The following is a 19,625-nucleotide window of genomic DNA, read 5'->3' on the forward strand; positions in this document are numbered from 1 at the left end:
ACAGGATGCAATCTGTAAATTCATCACTACCACCACAAAGGCTTGCTTAAGAATAGCCTCAATCCTTCTATCATGTACATCATTCAAGGCCACTCCTTTCTCTATGGGGATAGTCATCCACTTAGAGATGGGATATACCAGTTCATCCACTTTGAGAAAATGCAAACACTTTCTCACAGCTGGATCCAAGAGGTACAGGCCTTCCAATGTCCGACCTCCTCTAAAATTTGCCTCTGGGGTGCCCCAATTCAGATCAATCATTTCCTGAGTGGCATCAATCACAGTGAAAAAACAAGAGGCTTTAGGCAAGGAAACCAAAATGGGATTCTTCTGACATAGCATCCAAATCAGGGACACCCAGCTGTTTCAAGGTCTGAGAAATCAGGTTTGGCAGTTCATCTCTATGAAAGAACTGCAGCATAGTTTGATATGGTTCCAGCCCTGGAAGAATTTCCCCATCTTCCAAGGAATCAGGATCAACCTCATCATCAGTGCCATCCGGATTCCTGTTGGAAACACCCACAGGGAGCCTCGGCACTTAAACATAGGACTGGAAGAGGGAGGAGCCACCAGCTGAGGGTCCGACCTGACAGAAATGGGGGAAGTGAAGGACTGCACCTGAAGAAAAGCCTGTAAGCCCCACAGAATTGCCCTTGCCAGCAGAGGAGCCAGTCAAGGGAGAACCAAGATCTGGCATCCCCCAAGTCAAGGCTGTGACCAAGCCATCATCAGAATGGGAAGACCAGGCTTAGCAAAATCCAAGAAAGACAATTCTCTCTGAGCATTTGAGCAGTGCTGACATAGGTTAGAAGCCAGGTCAGGCTGAGAAGCCCTAATATGACAGGCAACACAAATAGGAAGACGCTTAGGCTTCTTGCTTATCAGCGCCATTGTGGTGATAAATGTGCGTCGGAACAGCATGCGAAAATGGCTGCCATGGCCTACCACGCAGCATGCAAGAAAAAAGCCAAAGTGTGGGGCCTAGCCCACCGGAGGCCGCTGAACCCACTAGGCTGCCCAGTTCCCCAACCCCAACGGGAGCGTAAACGAATGTCGATAAGGCGCACCAAGCACAGAGACTAGAGGAAGTCCTGAAACCCCCTCTAATTGTCTCTGATTCAAGGTAAATCTTTTTTTTAAACCTTTCCTGAGCTTAGTGCTTACTGGCTGAGTACAGAGACGGCCTCCAGCTGCAGGGGCGGGAGGATATCCGCCGTCACCGCCATGCTCTGCCTCCTGCACCTGCTGCCTTTCAGCTAAACTAACAGTTAAGCCCACGCTGAGAAACCCAGCTACCAGACCAAGGCACACCTCTGAGGGACCATGGAAATCACCTCAAGAATTCTCAGCTGGGGGAGGGACTTTAGTTATCACTTCAGGAGAATGGGGCTTTCTTTTCCCGAATTTAGAATTTCAGATTTCTCCTTCCAAAAAGCTCGAAGCAATTCCCAAAGGGAGAAGCACATCCACTAGAGATGTGAATTGGAATCGGAATCGGTTCCGATTCCGGGTTCGGGGACTATCGGGGAATTTTTTTCGTGCGGTCCGATCGTTTTTTTTTTATCGGCTGCCCCCGAGCTGATAAACAAAAAACCCACCCCGACCCTTTAAAACACATGCTTTAGCTTCCCCCACCCTCCCGACCCCCCAAAAAACTTTTTTTTAAAGTACCTGGTGGTCCAGTGGGGGTCCCAGGAGTGATCTCCCACTCTCGAGCCGTCGGCTGTCACTAATCAAAATGGCGCCGATGGCCCTTTGCCCTTACCATGTGACAGGGTATCCGTGCCATTGGCCAGCCCCTGTCACATGGTAGGAGTAATGGACGGCCGGTGCCATCTTTAAAAATGGCACCGGCCATCCAGTGGCGCTACTTTTGCCCTCACTATGTCATACGGGTCGTATGATATAGTGAGGGCAAAGGTAGCGCCGGCGCCATTTTGAATATTGGCAATATGGCGCGAGTGCAGGAGGTCGCTCCCGGACCCCCGCTGGACTTTTGGCAAGTCTTGTGGGGGTCAGGAGGCCCCCCCAAGCTGGCCAAAAGTCCCTGGGGGTCCAGCGGGGGTCCGGGAGCGATCTCCTGCCCTCGTGACGTCGGGTGTCAGGAACCAAAATGGTGCCGGCGCTACCTTTGCCCTGTCATATGGTAAGGGCAAAGGGCCACGGCACCATTTCTATTAACGCAGCCGTGGCCCGAGAGCGGGAGATTGTGGGAGATCGCGCCGGGACCCCCCCACTGGACCCCAGGTAATTTAAAACATTTTGAGGGGGTTCGGGAGGGTGGGGGATTTGTTTTAAAGGGTCGGGGTGGGTTTTAGGGTTGTTTTGGTGTGCCAGTTTTCCCACCCTCCCCCCTCCCCAATTTACGATATTTTGACGATAAATCGGGGGAATTTTTATTGTATCGCGGCTCTAACGATTTTTGACGATTTAAAATATATCTGACGATTGTTTAAATCGTCAAAAAACGATTCACATCCCTAGTCCTGAGTCCATCTGTCTATACACTAGGAAATGTGTATTTTTATAAAATGGGTGGAGAAAATATGTTTGTTTTTACATTACAAATTAATGCATGTGTATTGAAACATGTGTGTGAATTTTCAGAGCATAAATACATGGTATTTTATAAAAACGTACAACTTCTGTGACACAGTTAATAGAATTCTAGCATATATCTTTGAGGGGCCATGGCATTTGGACAGTTTTGAAATGTTAATTTTTTACCTATAAGATTCTATAGTTTACATTCTAACCTTATTCTGTAGCAAATGTTTGACATTTTTTAAAAACCTAAAATCCTTTCAAAGCTTCTAATTGCACATGCAGTTCTAAAACTTAAAAATGAAATAGTAAAACAATTTACTTGTATTTTATTTATTGAAAAATATATGTAACTTTTTTTACTGCAAGAACCTATAGCGTGAATTCTTTGGATAATATCCTTCAGGGGCGGTTCTATAATGAGGCAGGGTGAGGCAGCCGCTTCAGAGGGCAAACTTTGGAAGTGGCAAAAACTGCTCCCTCCCACCCCCCCAATCTCCTCTATCGGCCGCCTCACCCTGCCGCCAAAACAACAAAGGACCCACGGGCCTCCGGTGGATAGTCCTGGGGGAATTCTGCGCTACTGTGAAGTGCTGAATTTGTGCAGAATTCCCCCCCCCCCCCCCCCGCACAGCCAGGGTATCCTCCATCTTTGCCATATTCTGCACAGAAAATGGAAAAGATGGATTAGACCCTGGCATGCCATGAGTGAAGCATGTCCCGCGCTTGTGGCGAAGATGAAGGCCCTGGTGAGAATGAGTGTGTTCAGAGGGTGTCTGTGTGGGTATGTGTGTATGTATATGTGTGTGAAAGATTGCAAGCCTGGGGGGATGACAGAGCATGTGCAGAAGGTACCCAGGGGGGGGGGGGAAGAGGGGGCACCCTCTCATCCCTCGTCTCATGCAGCAGATTGCCTTGAGCTGCCCCTGATATTCTTCTTTTTTGTTTTTTTTTTTTGTTTTTTAAGAGTATCCCCTCTTGTTTATGCAAGTCAAGATCTTACAAGGCTAGACAAGTAATCTTCAGCAGCCATGCAACTCCAAGACAAAGCATGTGACTTCTTTCCTAAGGAAAAAAATCACTGTTAAGAACCATGCGTGAATGGTGACATGTTTACCTTATCCTCCATGCCAGCTAAAGAAAGGCAGCTTGTGTTCACATTCCAAGCTTTGGTCACGGAATACCGCCCTAGCGCAAGGTTCTGATAGTGGCCAAGAACTTGCTTTCTTCTCATAATATAAAAATGAGGGCCATTTCAGGCTGTTCAAGGTAGCGTCCTTTTAGACACATGCCTAATAGTATTTTGCTTATTTCAGCATGTCCTTCTTTAGGAAGGAAAGATTTAGAGGGCATATGAATTACTAGTGGCATTTTAAAACAATACAAGTAGTCTATAAAGCCTTAAGTAGTAGGCATTAGCTGTCAATTTAAAATGCAGTCCATGACTGTCACCTGGCTGATGGTCTCTTACCTTATGGCAGAAAAAGTACCGCAGTAAAGAATATCCATACAGGCAGGAGGTTTAACACCTTTCTAGTACAAAATTCTCTCTGTTCCATAATATTCCTGGGGTAGAGGTCGATGGAGAAGAAGCTAGGAATAAAAATAGTATTTTATGTACACATAAAGCTAGAAACCAATGTTACAGTTATAAAACTAAATATACTGTAAAGGTTAGGGTAGTTAGGCACTGACTGAATATCTGAAGGCCTGTTTGTTGGAAAAAAAAAAAAAAGCATAACGAATAAAATATGGTGCACAATAGAAAACAGATGCATTCACCTCATAAAAATATAACCCCTGGGTGGGACAGAACCCTGATGCTGTCCCCAAAAGCACAAATAATTAAAATAGACCCTATCTACTTATAGTTTTTCCTTCTGAGGTCCAGGGCACCCGGTGGAGGGAAGTGTAGCTTCAATGCCCTTTTGCTTTTACAAACTTGCACAGTCCTTTGCTCAATCTCTGAAAACAGCACTGATAATTTCCACAGTCTATAGCAGCAACGATCACACTAAGAAGCAATGTAGTTTCCAACTTCTTTGTTGATAGTTGATTAAATTGACTGAAGAATATTTACAGCACTTAGATTTTAAATCAAATTGAAGAACAATAATGAAGAAGAAAGATTAAAAAATTTGTGACCTCACTCTTCTAGTGAAGTCTCTGCATTCATGGAAGCAAATTCCTTAACAACTGATCTTTTCCTTCCAATTACTCAAATTGAAGAAAGTGTAACCCTTCTTCCTGCTGAAGAATTTAGTCCCAATTAATTAATAAGAACAAAACAAGTCCCAATTCACATGCCTTTCCTGTAGTTTTTTTGTTTGTTTTTTTAAGTATCTTAGATCTCCTTCTGAAAGTACCAATGGGCACTCTCCTCTCAATTGCAGCACTCTTGAATCAGTCGAAAAGATTAAAATTGAACACTAGCTTCTCCTCTTTCCCTCTTGTAATGGCCAGGACTCCATTTCTCACAGGGAAAACCTCCCCTCTTCAGGCTCTTCCTAGGTGAAAGGTACTTCTTCCTCCCAGTGGATTGGAGACTGAGTCCCTGCAACCAAGCCCACTTAGTTCCAACAGAACAAATGTCTTTGCCTCAAAAACAAGGAGACAGTTCTTGAAGAAATGCAGCTCAAGTTTGAAACTCCTCTACATCGGGTCACTGACTGATCTTTCCACTGGAGGTGGCGAGAGAGCGCCCAGAATATTCTCTACCCCCTGACCCAATCTTACATAGAGAGCCTTGGTGCCCCAATCCTCTGTGAGGGGGCACCAAGGCTCTCACAGAGAAAGTCTTTGATATCCGCAAGAGTAAACACAGGCAGAAATAGGTCAGTCTAACAGACAGATCCAAAAAGGGCAAAACCCTCTCAAATACCTGACAGAAAACAGAGCCATCCTGCCTTCAGAGAACCTAACTAGGATGGTGGCAGGGGGTTATAAGATGCTAGAGCTCACCATCTGCAGCTCCCACATGAGGCAGTAAATCCCAAACCTCTCTTCACTAAATCTCTTTGAGTCTCCCCAGCTAGCTAGTACACTCCTTCTGGTAAGGAAACCAGAAGTTACTTACAAAAAGGATTAGGGAATTTATTTAAGGTAAACAATGTTCTTTGAAAGTGGGAATCTACTTCCAAAGATGTTACCACATGTACTTAATCTCTTCCTATGAACACAACAATCACATTTTTTGAAATAATGAGTGTTGCCATGCTCCAGCAAAATCTTTCACTACTCCCAGAGACCATCACCTTCTCACCCATTTGCTTTGCTGAACTTCTTATGCACTGATAAAGCATCATTTCACCTCTATAGGTGACTCATTTGCATACCTTCAGAATGGCGATGGGATGAACCAACCAAGGAAGGGCAGAGAGAGCAGAGCACAATGCTGGCCGCATGATCACCATTTCACTCTTTATTGGAATACAAGCCGTTAAGCCCGTTAAAACGGGCTACATTACATTTTGTTTTCAGTCCATTTTCTAACACAGCACCCTTCTACACTTTTTCTCCCTCTCTCCCCCTTCCCCTCGTTCACTCCTCCCCTTTCCTCCACTCAGTCTTACTCACCCTCTGTCTCCCACTGCCTTCTTCCCCTCACTCTCACCTCCCTCCCCTTCCCTCAGTCACTCCCACCTCTCTCCCCTTCCCTCAGTCACTCCCCACCCTCTCTCAATCCCATCCCCTCCCCCTCAGCCCTCCTCCACTCTCTTTTTCTCTGCTCCACAACTTCTTACCCTTCCACTTACTCACATCCCTGTCTCTCACCTCTCCCTCATTCTCCCTCTCCCCCTTCCACTTACTCACATCCCTGTCTCTCACCTCTCCCTCATTCTCCCCCACCCCCTACCTACCTCCCTCCCACACACTCACCCACTCCTCCCTCCCTCAGTCCCTCCCTCCCTCTCTCTCCCTCAGTCCCTCCCTCCCTCTCCCTCTCCCTCCCAGTCCCTCCCCCTCACTCAGTCCCTCCCTCCCTCCCTCAGTCCCTCCCTCTCACTAAGTCACTCCCTCCCACTCCCTCTCTCCATCCCTCCCACTCCCTCCCTCCCTCTCACTCAGTCCGTCCCTCCCTCGCTACTGGCCGCTGCCGCCGCCCGCCGCTACCGCCCGCTGCCGCTACCGCCGCCGCCGCTACTGCCGCCCGCTACCACCCGCTGCCACTGCCGCCGCCGCTACCGCCGCCCGCTGCCACCGCCGCTGCCGCCGCTACCGCCACCCGCTGCCACCCGCCGCCATGTTTTTTTTTTCCTTACCCTGCCTAAGACCGACGTGCTCGCCCGCACATGCGCAGTAGAGCTGCTCTCTACTGCGCATTTGCGGCACGTCGGTCAGGCATCATTTATCTAGTTAGATGGCAAGAACCAGAAAAAAATACTAGAAGAATTTAGCAAAGAACTTAGTAGTAAATTTATGAGGGCAATATATACAAATTCCTGTGTGTCTCTTATTATTGTGTATATAAAATGAAATACTGGTAATTATGCGATAAAAATAGCTATACTATTACAGAACTACATGTAAGCATAAAGGCCACTCTTATAGGGGTACATTTTAAAGAACAGCGCACACGCGTACTTTTGTTCGCTCACCAGGTGCGAACAAAAGTATGTCGGATTTTATAAAATCTGGGGTCAGTGCGCGCAAAGGGGTGCACATTTGTGCAACTTGCGCCCGCCGAGCCATGCGCGTGCTGCCCGTTCCCTCCCACCCCCCGCACCTTCCCCTCCCTTCCCCTACCTAACCCACCCCCCCGGCCCTATCTAAAACCCCTCTACCTTTATTGCACACGTTCCGCCTGCTCAAAGCAGGCATAACTCACGCGTGCCGATGGCCCGCTACCACGCCATCACCCGACCCAGGAGCTGATCCGGAGGGCTCGGTCATGCCCCCAGAACGCCCCCGGGCTGGCACCACGCCCCTGGAATGCCCTCTGGAACGCCCCGAACATCGCGCCGCCCCCCCCGACACGCCCCCCCAACACGCCCCCCTAACAAAGCCACGGGACTTACATGCGTCCCGGGACTTGCACGCGCCGCCGAGCCTATGCAAAATAGACTCGGGGTGCGCAGGGGGGGTTAAGGGTTATGCGCCTCGGAGGGAACTTTCCTTCCACCCCCCGCACCTTCCCCTCCCTTCCCCTACCTAACCCACCCCCCCCAGCCCTATCTAAACCCCTATGCAAAATAGGCTCAGCGCGCACAGGGGCATTTTAAAAGGGTTACGTGCGTACCTTATGCGCGTAACCCTTTTAAAATCCAACCTTTTACCTTTAAAGAAGTGTGCAATTTCATTACATCTGACCTCAGGGAGAGAAGTATTATCCTCAGATGAATTCTTCATTAGGTTTTGTACAATGGAGAATAAAACCTTTGGGCTGGGGGTAAATGTGTGTATTTTATTGGAAAAAATTCCTTCTTTGTCTCATTGATTAATGTTTTGTAATAGTTTAAATAAGCTCTATAGGCCCCAAGGGAGCTATTTGATTTGTTTCTCCTTCATGTTTTCTCTTTTTTTTTCTTAATTCACGTTTTGCATTCCGTATCTTAGTATTATACCAGGGATTATATCATTTTGAATGTTTATAGATTTCGTACTTAATGGGTTTATATTGTCGGCAATTGAAGAAGTCATCTCAAGCCAGGATTTAGTGGCTTGTTTACTGTCATTAAGTGAGATATTGTCAATGCGTTTTTGCATTTGGTCATCTAACTGTTCTATCTTGAATGGTGGTTGGTATGTAAAGACCTTAAAGCTCGCCACCGGCATGGTTTATAAGAAGAAATCAAATTCAGATTGTAATTCCAACAATGTGATATGTGTGATCCAATGCGAGTACCCCCTTTTTTATGTGGGGCGAACTTCAAGGCCAATTAGAACAAGGTTAAGGGAATATAGAAGTCGTCTCAATACCGAAAACATTGAAGCCCCGATCGTGAAGCATTGTTTATCAGCACATCATAATTTTTCCCAGTTACGTTGGCCCATTCTTGATACAGTTCCAATTAACATCAGAGGAGGGGACAGTTAAAATATCCTTAATTATAATGAACAAAGATGGATTATTAAATTATCCACAGAGTTACCCCAGGGGATGAACGATAACATGGAATGGTCGTCATTAATTTAAAAGGACTGTGCTTTGTATTTTCATTGGTCACATGTTATCTCATTCCTGACTGGTCAATTCATGAGTTAAGCATATGCTGTATAAACGTAGATTTCAAAATGGCGAATCCTTGCTAAAATGCCGATGCCGCAATACAATATAAATCTCCAACTAAGACACGTATGTATCACTAATTTCAGAAATTTTTTATACCTATTTTGGTTTTATACAGAGTATATTTTTTTCTTTATAGTGACATCAATAGCCCCTGATGAAGATTCCGAAACACCCGTGGTGTCGGACATCACAGAGTTGTTGTCCAACGCTCTTGCGCTACTTTAAAGGATGAGCGTCTTATTCAAGTGTTTTATGATGTTGGAGCAATATATTTGTGCAAACAAAGTATCCAAAAATTTTGAAAAAACGAAATCAAGGTGGCTTTACAGTCTTTATAGAGTGTTAACAAACCCCATGATTAAATGTGTGGAGTAGGCATTGTTGTTACACTTTGTAAGAAATTATATCATTACAAATAAGTGAACAATTTGTGAAAACGCTTTTTAGCGTCTATGCCTTATGCTCATCTATGAGGGTTTAACACCTATATTCATTTTGGGCCGGATTTTAAAAGGGTTACATGCTTAAGTTAAGAATGGGCAGCACGCGCAGGGCTCGGCGCGTGCAAGGTGCACAAATGTGCATCCCCTTGCACGCGCTGACCCCAGATTTTATAAGATACACGCGTATCTTATAAAATCCGGCGTACTTTTGTTTGCGCCTGGTGTGTGAACAAAAGTAAGCGCGGGCGCACTTTTAGAAAATCTACCCCAAAATACTCAATTTAACCACATAATTTAATAGCACAGATAGGCAATCTATCAGTATGAATCCCAGAGAAACAACTAACTGGATAGATTTTGAACTCACCTCTCCTCTTGAAGTAGAATCATTAATAAAACAACTGAACCCAGCATCCCATCCAATAGATAGTATTCCAACTACAACATTGAAATCTATTGCCCATACAGTCGCTGGTCCTGTATTAGATATCATTAATTTATCACTTACCGAAGGTCATTTTCCTGATCCATTTAAAACTGCTATAATTAAGCCCATCCTTAAGAAAAAGAGTATCAGTGAACACCAGGAGTTCTTTATTTCGCACAAAACATCATAAAAAGCCCAACTCAGGCCGAGTTTCGCTCTTTGAGCTGCTTAAGGGGCTATTATGTGTAATGCCGGTGGTTTGTCTCCATACAGCAGTTCAACCTCTTAAGTAATGCTCAGACAATTACCAGTGTTAAAGCAGTCAAAACAAACAAAATTCCTGCTGGAAATTACTGCTGTATGGAGACAAACCTCCGGCATTACACATAATAACCCTTGAAGCAGCTCAAAGAGCAAAACTCGGCCGGAGTCGGGCTTTTTATGATGTTTTGTGCGAAATAAAGAACTCCTGGTGTTCACTGATCCTCTTGTTTTGGTCGCTACTGCAATTTTGGATCGGTTTCCAGTTTGCTTTTTTGGACCATCCTTAAGAAAAGCAACCTTGATTGCTCAGTGCTCAATAATTATAGACCTTTATCTAACTTATTTATTTTATTTATTTATTTGTTTGTTTTTATTTAGAAACCTTTATTTACCGATGAACGTTGGGAACATCTCATCGGTTCACAATAAACGCAATGCAGCTAAAAGAGCTTTACAGTGAAACAGAGAACAATGCGCATAAGATTAAACTTATCTTTCCTAGCTAAACTGTTGGAAAAAGTAGTTCAGAAGCAATTAACTGAACATTTAGAAAACAACAACATCCTATACCCATCTCAGTTTGGCTTTCACAAGCATTTCAATACAGAAACCCTCCTACTCGCATTAACGTAACGGATACCGTACTGAAAGGGTTTGACAGTGGATAGAACTACATACTGATTCTATTTGACCTATCAGCAGCATTTGACACAGTCAATCACTCCAGTATGCTTGACAGATTAGCTGACATCAGACTTTCAAATACAACTCTACATTGATTCACCTACTATCTTTCCAACCGGCATTTCCAAGTAAAGATCAATAATTTCACCTCAGACAAAATAACCCTTCACACTGGAGTACCACAAGGATCAGCCCTCTCCGCCACTTTGTTTAATATCTACATGCTTCCCATCTGTCACCTTCTTTCTAGACTTGGATTAACACATTACATCTACACAGATGATATACAGATCCTCATTCCGATCCAAAAATCTCTTGAATCCACCTGTAAAATAACAACAATGTATTTAACAATCATTAAACAGCTACTGTCCCATATGAAGCTTACACTAAACATTGACAAAACGGAAATCATTCTATTAGAAGACCCACACTTGACAAACCACCTTCTTTAAAATTATAAGACCAATCAACTACACTAAACCCTGTACCACATGCTCATAACCCAGGGGTGATTATTGTTACTGAACTTAGTCTCAAAAAACACATATCTAGTAAAATAAAAGAAGGATATAAAAAATTCAAATTTTAAAACTATTAAAACCATTACTAAATCCTTTGGACTTCAGAATGGTACTTCAGCTACTAATCTTTGCAAACACCGACTACTGTAATTCACTCCTACTTGGTTTACAGACCTCCACTATACGTCCACTCCAAATTCTACAGAATACTACAGCTAGAATTCTAACAGGAATCATGAAACATGACCATATAACTTCGATCCTAATATCATTACACTGGTTTCTGGTTAAGTATCGAATTGAATATAAAATATTATGTATCCTACACTAAATTATATTTGGTGAACAAGCTGAGTGGCTTAACGCCACCATTCAGCTACAAGCCCCTCAACACAATCTGTGCTCTGCTAACAAAGGTCTCCTAAGTATTCCTTCTGTGCAATCAGCTCATCTTAGCCAAGTAAGAGACCGTGCTTTATCATTAGCAGGTCCCGAAATATGGAACTCCCTTCCAACAGCAATGCAGCTTCAACCAGATCTAAAATCATTTAGAAAGGAGGTAAAGACTTGGCTATTTATGAAGGCCTATCAGGATCCAACATGTTTTTCCCAATTTCCATTAAAAATCCTCATGATACAGACATATCATCTCATTTAATGATATACTGTATTATTTAAACTTCATCTGTGAGAATGTTATTATTATTTTTATACACATCTTTGTGATGATTATATTATTATTGTATTGTTTATTTGATGCTGCCTGCTTCTTTTTATCTCCTTTGATTTTTTACTTTTTATTTTATATTTACATTGTGTTTTGTATTCTTTTAGCACTTATTATTTTTCACTCAAAATCATGAAAACCATTGTGATGGTCCTCGAATGACGGTATATAAAAGCTATTAAATTTAAAAATAAATAAATAAATAATATGTATTAAGGCCCAGTGGGCACAAGGGTGAAGGAAAGGACTGAAGGGGGAGGAGGAGATGGGAAAACAGCATGGGAGGAGACATCAAGGGAAGTCTGATATCACTGACCTGACCAGCAATGCTAGATTAGGATGAGCAGCTGTACCTGGAAGATAGCCTCAAGCTGAAGATGCCAGCAGGGCTCCTCTCAGCTTCTATAGTTAACGCAACTGACATCTGGGTAGGAACTTTCTGAAATGACTGTGGGGCACTACACTATCACACCCTCCCCACTTGCTGATCTCCCAGTATTGTTGGAGCAACCACATATGGACAACACAGTTCACAAAAGCTCAAGTCTTTGTAAAATGATATGCATTTACAGAACCACTAGGTTCATTTGTTACTGATTGACAGACATGGTGCCTGGAAACAGTGACAACAGCCATCTCAGACCTCACCCTAACCTTTCAGCAGGCTATGAGAACTGGCAAACAACAACCTCTTACCTACCCCTTTCAGAGAATCCATATTACCCACATCCTGCAGGAGCCTACTTATCAGAGGGCTACAGACCAGAGGTGGAACTGGATATATCTTCTATGAAGGTAAGAGGCAACCTGCAGCACCTTATAGCTGAACCCACAGATCACCATAGTGCCCAATGATGCTTTCCTGCACTGTCATTTATACAGATTTTCACTGTCAGCAACTGAGAGGCCACCCCAATTGGCTACTTTCATTGTGGACTGTTTTCAATTGGATAAGAGAATGACAGTCAATAGTCCTCTTATTTTGCCTTACATATATATCATCTATCTCACCTGTTTTCCTGTTGCGTTTTATGCTCTAAATAACATTATTATTAAAGGCTTTTCTATACCGAATTTCTATACCGAATTTCTTGATACAATACAATTTTTGCTTTTGGAACAAATCTTGTATTTATTTTTATAAAGTGGGTTTATGGTAAGTAAAATAGACCCTTCCTATCCATCTTTCCTTCCCTCAAAGATGATTGAGGGTGATTGAGAGAAAATGGGTAAATAAAACCTGGGAAAGTGCAAGGGAAGATAGGTTCACTCACCACCTTTCTATCTTGTCCTCTATCTATTCTGCTGAAGAGTTCAGGTGCCTTCCACCTGCTGTATATTAGGCTTCTATAGGGCAGAGGTGGCAATTCCGGTCCTCGAGGTCTGCAACCAGTTGGGTTTTCAGGATATCCCTGATGAATATGCATGAGAGAAATTTGCATGCATGTTGCCTTGGTTGTATGCAAATTTGTTTCATGCATATCCTGAAAACCCAATTGGTTTGTGGTCCTCGAGGACCAGAATTGCCCATCCCTGCTCTAGGTTTCACCCACCTTCCATTTACGTCCTTCATCCTCACTCCCAGCCTCTTATAGACATCCCTCTCCCTACACCCTTCTGGTCCTTGTAGACAGTGCCATACAAAGAACCCAGATCCCTTCCCCCTCACTGTGTCTTTTCCACAGAGATGCTTACTTAGCAGGAGTAGGAAGGTAATAGGTCACTGTAGGAGAATGTGTGACTGAGGGCAGCCATGCTCTGTAAAACAAAATAATCTTGTGACCAGGACTAGAACAGTAGCCTTTCCTTGCTGATGGGTTAATAGCTAGATGTGGCATTAATTAACACTTACAACTAAAGTAATCCGTGATCATCTGGCTTTCTGACATGTCTCTCATTTCCCTTGGTCTAGCAGGAGACACCAGGGATCCTCTTCCACATCTGGATTAATGTACATTAGAATGCAGTTCCAAACTGCAATATTATGAAGTATATAGCAGACAATCACAATCATATCCACTTTTTGAGGGGTGAGGTGAATGGCCTCCACAGAGTGAACCAAACACAAGAAGTGCAGTTTTGACATTCCAAATGTACACTCAATGACAGAGTGAGTGAATGCGTAGGCCTCATTGTACCTCCTCTCTGCTGGACTTCTAGGAAAGCTACAGAAACGAGAAATCAGAGTCAACATCTGTATCCACGTCACTTAGGAAGATGACCTAGCATGGTCAGATCCGAGCGATGAGCTTTAGACAGTGTGAGCTATTGTGCAGCTGATGTGGTCAACAGCACTGTAAATACTATAGTTCACCATGCTTATTGGTGTCAGGAATAGGTAGATCTTATTTAATGGGGTGGCTCTCACTAAGCACTTGGGCTACCATATTCTACACAGCATAGTCCACAAGCATGGAAAGCCCTTAAAGAGTGAATTTTAAAAGCCCTATGTGCAACAAATCCAGGAGATACGCCTGCGGGCCGCGTGGATTTTAAAAGGCCCACAACCTCACGCGTATCTCCCAGTGCACGCATTGGAAAGGTTTTTGCAAAAAGGGGTGGGCCGAGGGTGGGATCTGGGCTGGGACAACGCCATTAAGTCTGTGTCATGCACAAATGCACTCTGGGATCCCAGAACTGAATAACTTGTTGCTGCTATGGACTGCGGGTAAGTAGTAAATTAAAACATATTTAGAGTAGTCAGCAAGGTTTTAGGGGTCGGAGTAGTAGGGTAAAAGGGAGGCAGGTTAGGTAGGGGGTTTATGGACTCTGCTCCTTTACAGGGGCGAACTGGGAGGGAACAGGGAAATAGGCCCTAATGCGTCGCCACGAGCATCTACTAAAATCCTCCCACTTACACACGCTAGACAGCATTCACATGCACATGCACACATTGATTTAAAATTGTGTGTGCGGAAAGCAGATTTTATAACGTGCACATAGAAGTGCTCATGTTATAAAATGGGTGTGTCCATGTGGGCATGCCAGAAAAAGCACACAGACCCATGCACTGCTCTTAAAATCTACCTGTAAGTGAGGTGCAATTTTTTTGCACCTCTTGAAAGAAGCCTCCCAGTGGTATAAATTAGAATAATACTCTACTTCAAGGCACATATATTCCCACATGATAGCATCATTCAACACTTATACAGGAATCTAAAGCACTATGGATAATCAGTCACACAGGTTAAAGGATGTGCCTATGACCCTTCTGGTGAGGGATGCATTACCTATTGGATCCAGACTAGTCTGATGGTACAGAACCTAGAGGAAAAGCGATGGCCGTAGATACATTTTAGTGGTCCCTGCAGAGGGTAGGGGCTTCATAATGTACACAAAGTTAATCTGAGCACATGCTGTGAACCAGCTTTGAAATAAGGGATCTTAATGAAACAGAAAGCAACCAAAAGAGGATAGAAAGAACTTAAAAAAAATAAGAACAGATGGAATGAAACTTGTTGTTTATTGTTTGAAATTAAGAATAAAGAGCATTTATTTAGAAAACTGTCTAAGTTGTTAAAAGACAGACTGAAAAATTTGATAGCTGTACTGGAAGAAGTGCCAGCTGTATGTTCTGTTCTGTTGAAAGATAAATAAAAGACTCTTGTGAAATAATGATAATGATAATTTGTAAGAAATGTGGCATCAAATGAGCAGCTTGCTTAGGCCACCAATATATGTAGCAGAAATGCAGTAAATGTGCTGTCTGAATATTTAGAAGAAAAGGCTTAAAAAACTGATTCAGTCTTTGTTAAGGGTTTCAAAAATCCCTTTGCAAGAAAAATAGCTTGCAATTATTGCAAACACACATCTGCCTGAAAGTTCCAAATGTTAAGTGCAGCTCAGTTTCTTTAGTTACATGTGCTGCATGCGAATTTCAAGCATAACCAAAGCAAGACTTTGCTGCCTTCTGAGAAGGTCGGCAAGAAATGAAAATTAGCATTGAAGTAAATCCTCCTTTCCAAAATGTGCAGTTGTTTTTATAGTGTGTGTAGCTCAAAGAAAAATAAGGCAATCAGCTCTGTCTACAGGCTCTAAATGCGGGGAATAAAACCAACACAGAAGGGTAGAACAAGAAAAATAAATTGAAACTATCAGCAAGGAGGCTGGCAGAGCCAGGAGATGAAGTTTTTGAGATGAGGCAGCACCGATAGGTCATTGCACTAAGAAAGGAAAAACTGGTCACTTCAACAAATGGAGACGCAAAGCCTATGGCATTACAAATGCAGATAAGCATGCCTTTCTGAAAAAGATAGACATTCAAAGGCCTTTTAAACATGCAAGAACCAATATGTGACTTTCCACAGGGCAGAGATGTAAACCCAGAAATAATCTGAAATAATGCTTTAAGAATAATTCTTTAAAGGAAGCATGCGTACAATGCTTTCTCTTCTTTGCAGTAACAATATGTACAGCTTCTATTGTGGTTATTTTATAATAAAGGCTGTAGCATCATAGAAGCATACAGAAACACAGAAATGATGGCAGAAAAAGACCCAATGGCTCATCCAGTCTGCCCAGCACGCTCCCATACTTATTAGTTTCACAGACCACTAAGGTCAGGGCCCTTGTTGGTTACTGTTTGAGTCCAATTTCTCGCCACCCCCTGCCGTTGAAGCAGAGAATAATGTTGGAGTTGCATCAAAAGTGAGGTATCTGGCTTATTGGTGAAGGGTAGTAACCACTGCACCAAGCAAGTTACCCCGATGCTTGTTTATCCAGACTGCACAGATCAATGCCTTGTTGGATGTTGTCTGAATGTAAATCCTCTTTTCCACATTTCCCCTTTTATTACATTTCATCATTTATCATTTGGCTCTTTAGGAGTGTTATTTAAAAAAAAAAGTATATACATCTATTAAAATACTTTTTTTGGTGCATCAAACCAGATGTGCTATTCACTGCTTGATTTAAAACAATTTGATTTTCATTTAAAAATTAATGCCAGACAGCATTTGACAATAGAGAGGCAGTTCTCTTGACTACCTACAGCACTAGCCTATCTGCCTGCCTCCCTTCTTTTAGTACCTTGTCCGACCCAGGGAAATTGCTTGGAAAAGGGAATAATGGTGGGGGAGGGGCAGCTGCCAGAAGTTCAGCTTAAACAGGGTCATTTAAAACAGGTGCCACTTATTTTCAGGACAATGCAATGGCTAAAACCTTCATCCAAGCAACACAAGTAAGAACCTCTACAGGTATTTCTGATTTCCGTCCTGGGAAGTATTTCTGAATGGACGCTTTGTGGATGCATTTAGTGACTTGATGCCCATGATGAAATGCTGAAGCGAAGGATCCCACAATTAAAGCCATTTTGGAAGTCTCAGAATTTTTAGCAAGGCCAAGTTCCCCACACAGATTGAGAAAATGGTCAAGCAAGTAACACAAGACTGAGGATAATGCAATAATATTTAATGATTTTATAATACCTCATATAGGCCATTATATGGTGGAATAATTAAGAAAGCAAATTCAGTAAGTTAATTCAAGAATAATTTTAAGCAAATCAAACAAAAAAATAAATAAATAAAGGTAGACAGGATTGCTGACCCATTCAGAGTCCTGCTTATCAGAACATGTTAATATCTGCTTTGACAGCTGTGCCAAAAACAGGAACGAAATCTGATTTGTGCACAGTCCATTATACATCATTCAGAGACTGTGAATGGGGTTCAATATAAACAAAAGCAAAAATTGAACCATGTTTTAGAGTATTTCTCATCTATCTGAATAACTTTTATTTGTTGAAGTACCTCCAAGGAGCAGTGCTAATTTGATAAATATATACCTATAAGGTATTCAGTTTCATGCCCGCATGTAAAGCCTGTTTAAGAAGTGGACCCCTTAGTGCTGAGGGATGGTTGACGCTGCCAAGTGAGCAAGCCCACTAGGCCCATCCCATTGGCTGGCAGAGAAACCCTGTGGTGGGACCAACTGGAGCTTCACATACCAGCCCCATACCCTGTAGGTTGAGCCCTTGGGTTCCAGAGGCCAACAGGACTTAGGTGGGTCCTAAGAGAAATCCAAGAGAAGAGATCAGGCAAGCATGAGTTGAGGCAGGCAGTAGACAGCAGAAAAGATGACAATCCAGGGGTCAGCGCAAGCAGCAGACAGCAGAAGGATGGAGGCCAGGCCATAGTCAGAATCCAGGTAGTCAGTCCAAGACAAACAGGACAGACAAGATAGACAAGACCAACCAGTTAAGCAAAGAAGGGGACAAGCAAGAACTGAAAACAAGAGTAGATGGGCAAGGAACTGCACAAGGAACAGAGCACAGAGGAGTTAGGAACAAGGTAAAGAACCAAAATAAGGAACACAGAACAAAGTACAAAGCAGGAACAAGACAAAGATAGCACCACACACTGGATCTTGAGGGCACCAGGAAACCTGTTGCTGAGACACTGGATGATTACAAGGAACTTCCTTATATACTGCTGAAGGATATGACATCATCAGCCAGCACCAAGGGTGGTTCTATAATGAGGCAGGGTGAGGCGGTCACTTCAGGCGGCAGAATTTTGAGGCGGCATAAAATGCCCCTCTCAGAACTCCACTGTGGCATCTGCCTCACCTTGTCTGCCCCCTGTCGCGGCAGCTTCAGCTTAGGCCGCCAGCGGCCAAAGAATTGAGAACGGCTGGGGGCAGTTGCTGGAGCTCAGGCCAGCGGTGGCCAACGAACAGAGAGAGGTTGGGGCTGCTGCCGGAGCTCAGGCCGGTGGTGGCCAAAGAACGGAGAGAGGCTGGGGGCCACCGCTGGAGCTCAGGCTGGCGGTGACCAAAGAATGGAGAGAGGCTGGGGGCCACTGCCGAAACTCAGGCCAGTGGCATCTGAAGAAAGAGAAGACAGAAGAGGCCCCACCTGACAGAGAGGCAGATTGCTTGTGTGTGTGTGAGTGTGCACTTGTGTGAGAGGCAGCTTGTGTGTGTATGTGTGTGAGTTTGAGGGGCAGCTTGTGTGTATGTGCTCGTGTATGATGCAGCTTATCTGTTGTGTGTGCTTGGGTAAGAGGCAGCTTGTGTTTGTGTGAGTTTGAGAAGCAGCATGTGTGTATGTGTGCATGTGTGAGGCAGCTTGCTTGTGAGTGTGTGAGTGGTAGCATGTGTGTGTGTGTGTTTATGTAAGAGAGAGAGAGATTGCGAGCCTGGGAAGGGTGAGAGAGCATGTGTGAGGGTGCGTTTGTGTGGGTGCCAGAGAGAGAGCACCTATGGGGGATGGGGGGAGCGGCAGGAGCAGAGGGAGATGGGGACAGAGGTGGGCAAGGATAGGGGTGGGGGGGTGGTTGGGGCGCCATCTCATCCTTCACCTCAGGCAGCAGATTGCCTTGAGCCGCCCCTAGCCAGCACCACAGAAAGTCCTGTCTAAGGGACCTATAAAGGCAGTCCAGAGAAAGAAGAAGTTCTATCCAGGGTCCCTGGAATAGCATGCTGCCAGAGGCTATGCCAGAGTCGCTTCAGATCAGAGGTGAGGGGCATAACACCGTATTTTGCATGGAAATAAAGGACAAGAAAAGAAATATAAGGTGACACTTTAGTCTAACTTTGGAAGCAATTTCAGATATGTATTTATTTATTTATTTCTTTAAGGCTTTTATATACCGATGTTCCTGTACTAGTACATATCACGTCGGTTTACATAGAACCAAAGTTGAAAATTACATCAAACAAGAGGGTACAGATAACATGGCTAACTTCGTATGAACTTATAGATAAAGCAGCGAACGACTTAAAATAAAATTAAATTATTAAAAATATAAGTATAAATATACAAAATATAAATAAACAT

Source organism: Rhinatrema bivittatum, chromosome 1, assembly GCF_901001135.1.
Source record: "Rhinatrema bivittatum chromosome 1, aRhiBiv1.1, whole genome shotgun sequence".
Taxonomy (NCBI): Eukaryota; Metazoa; Chordata; class Amphibia; order Gymnophiona; family Rhinatrematidae; genus Rhinatrema; species Rhinatrema bivittatum.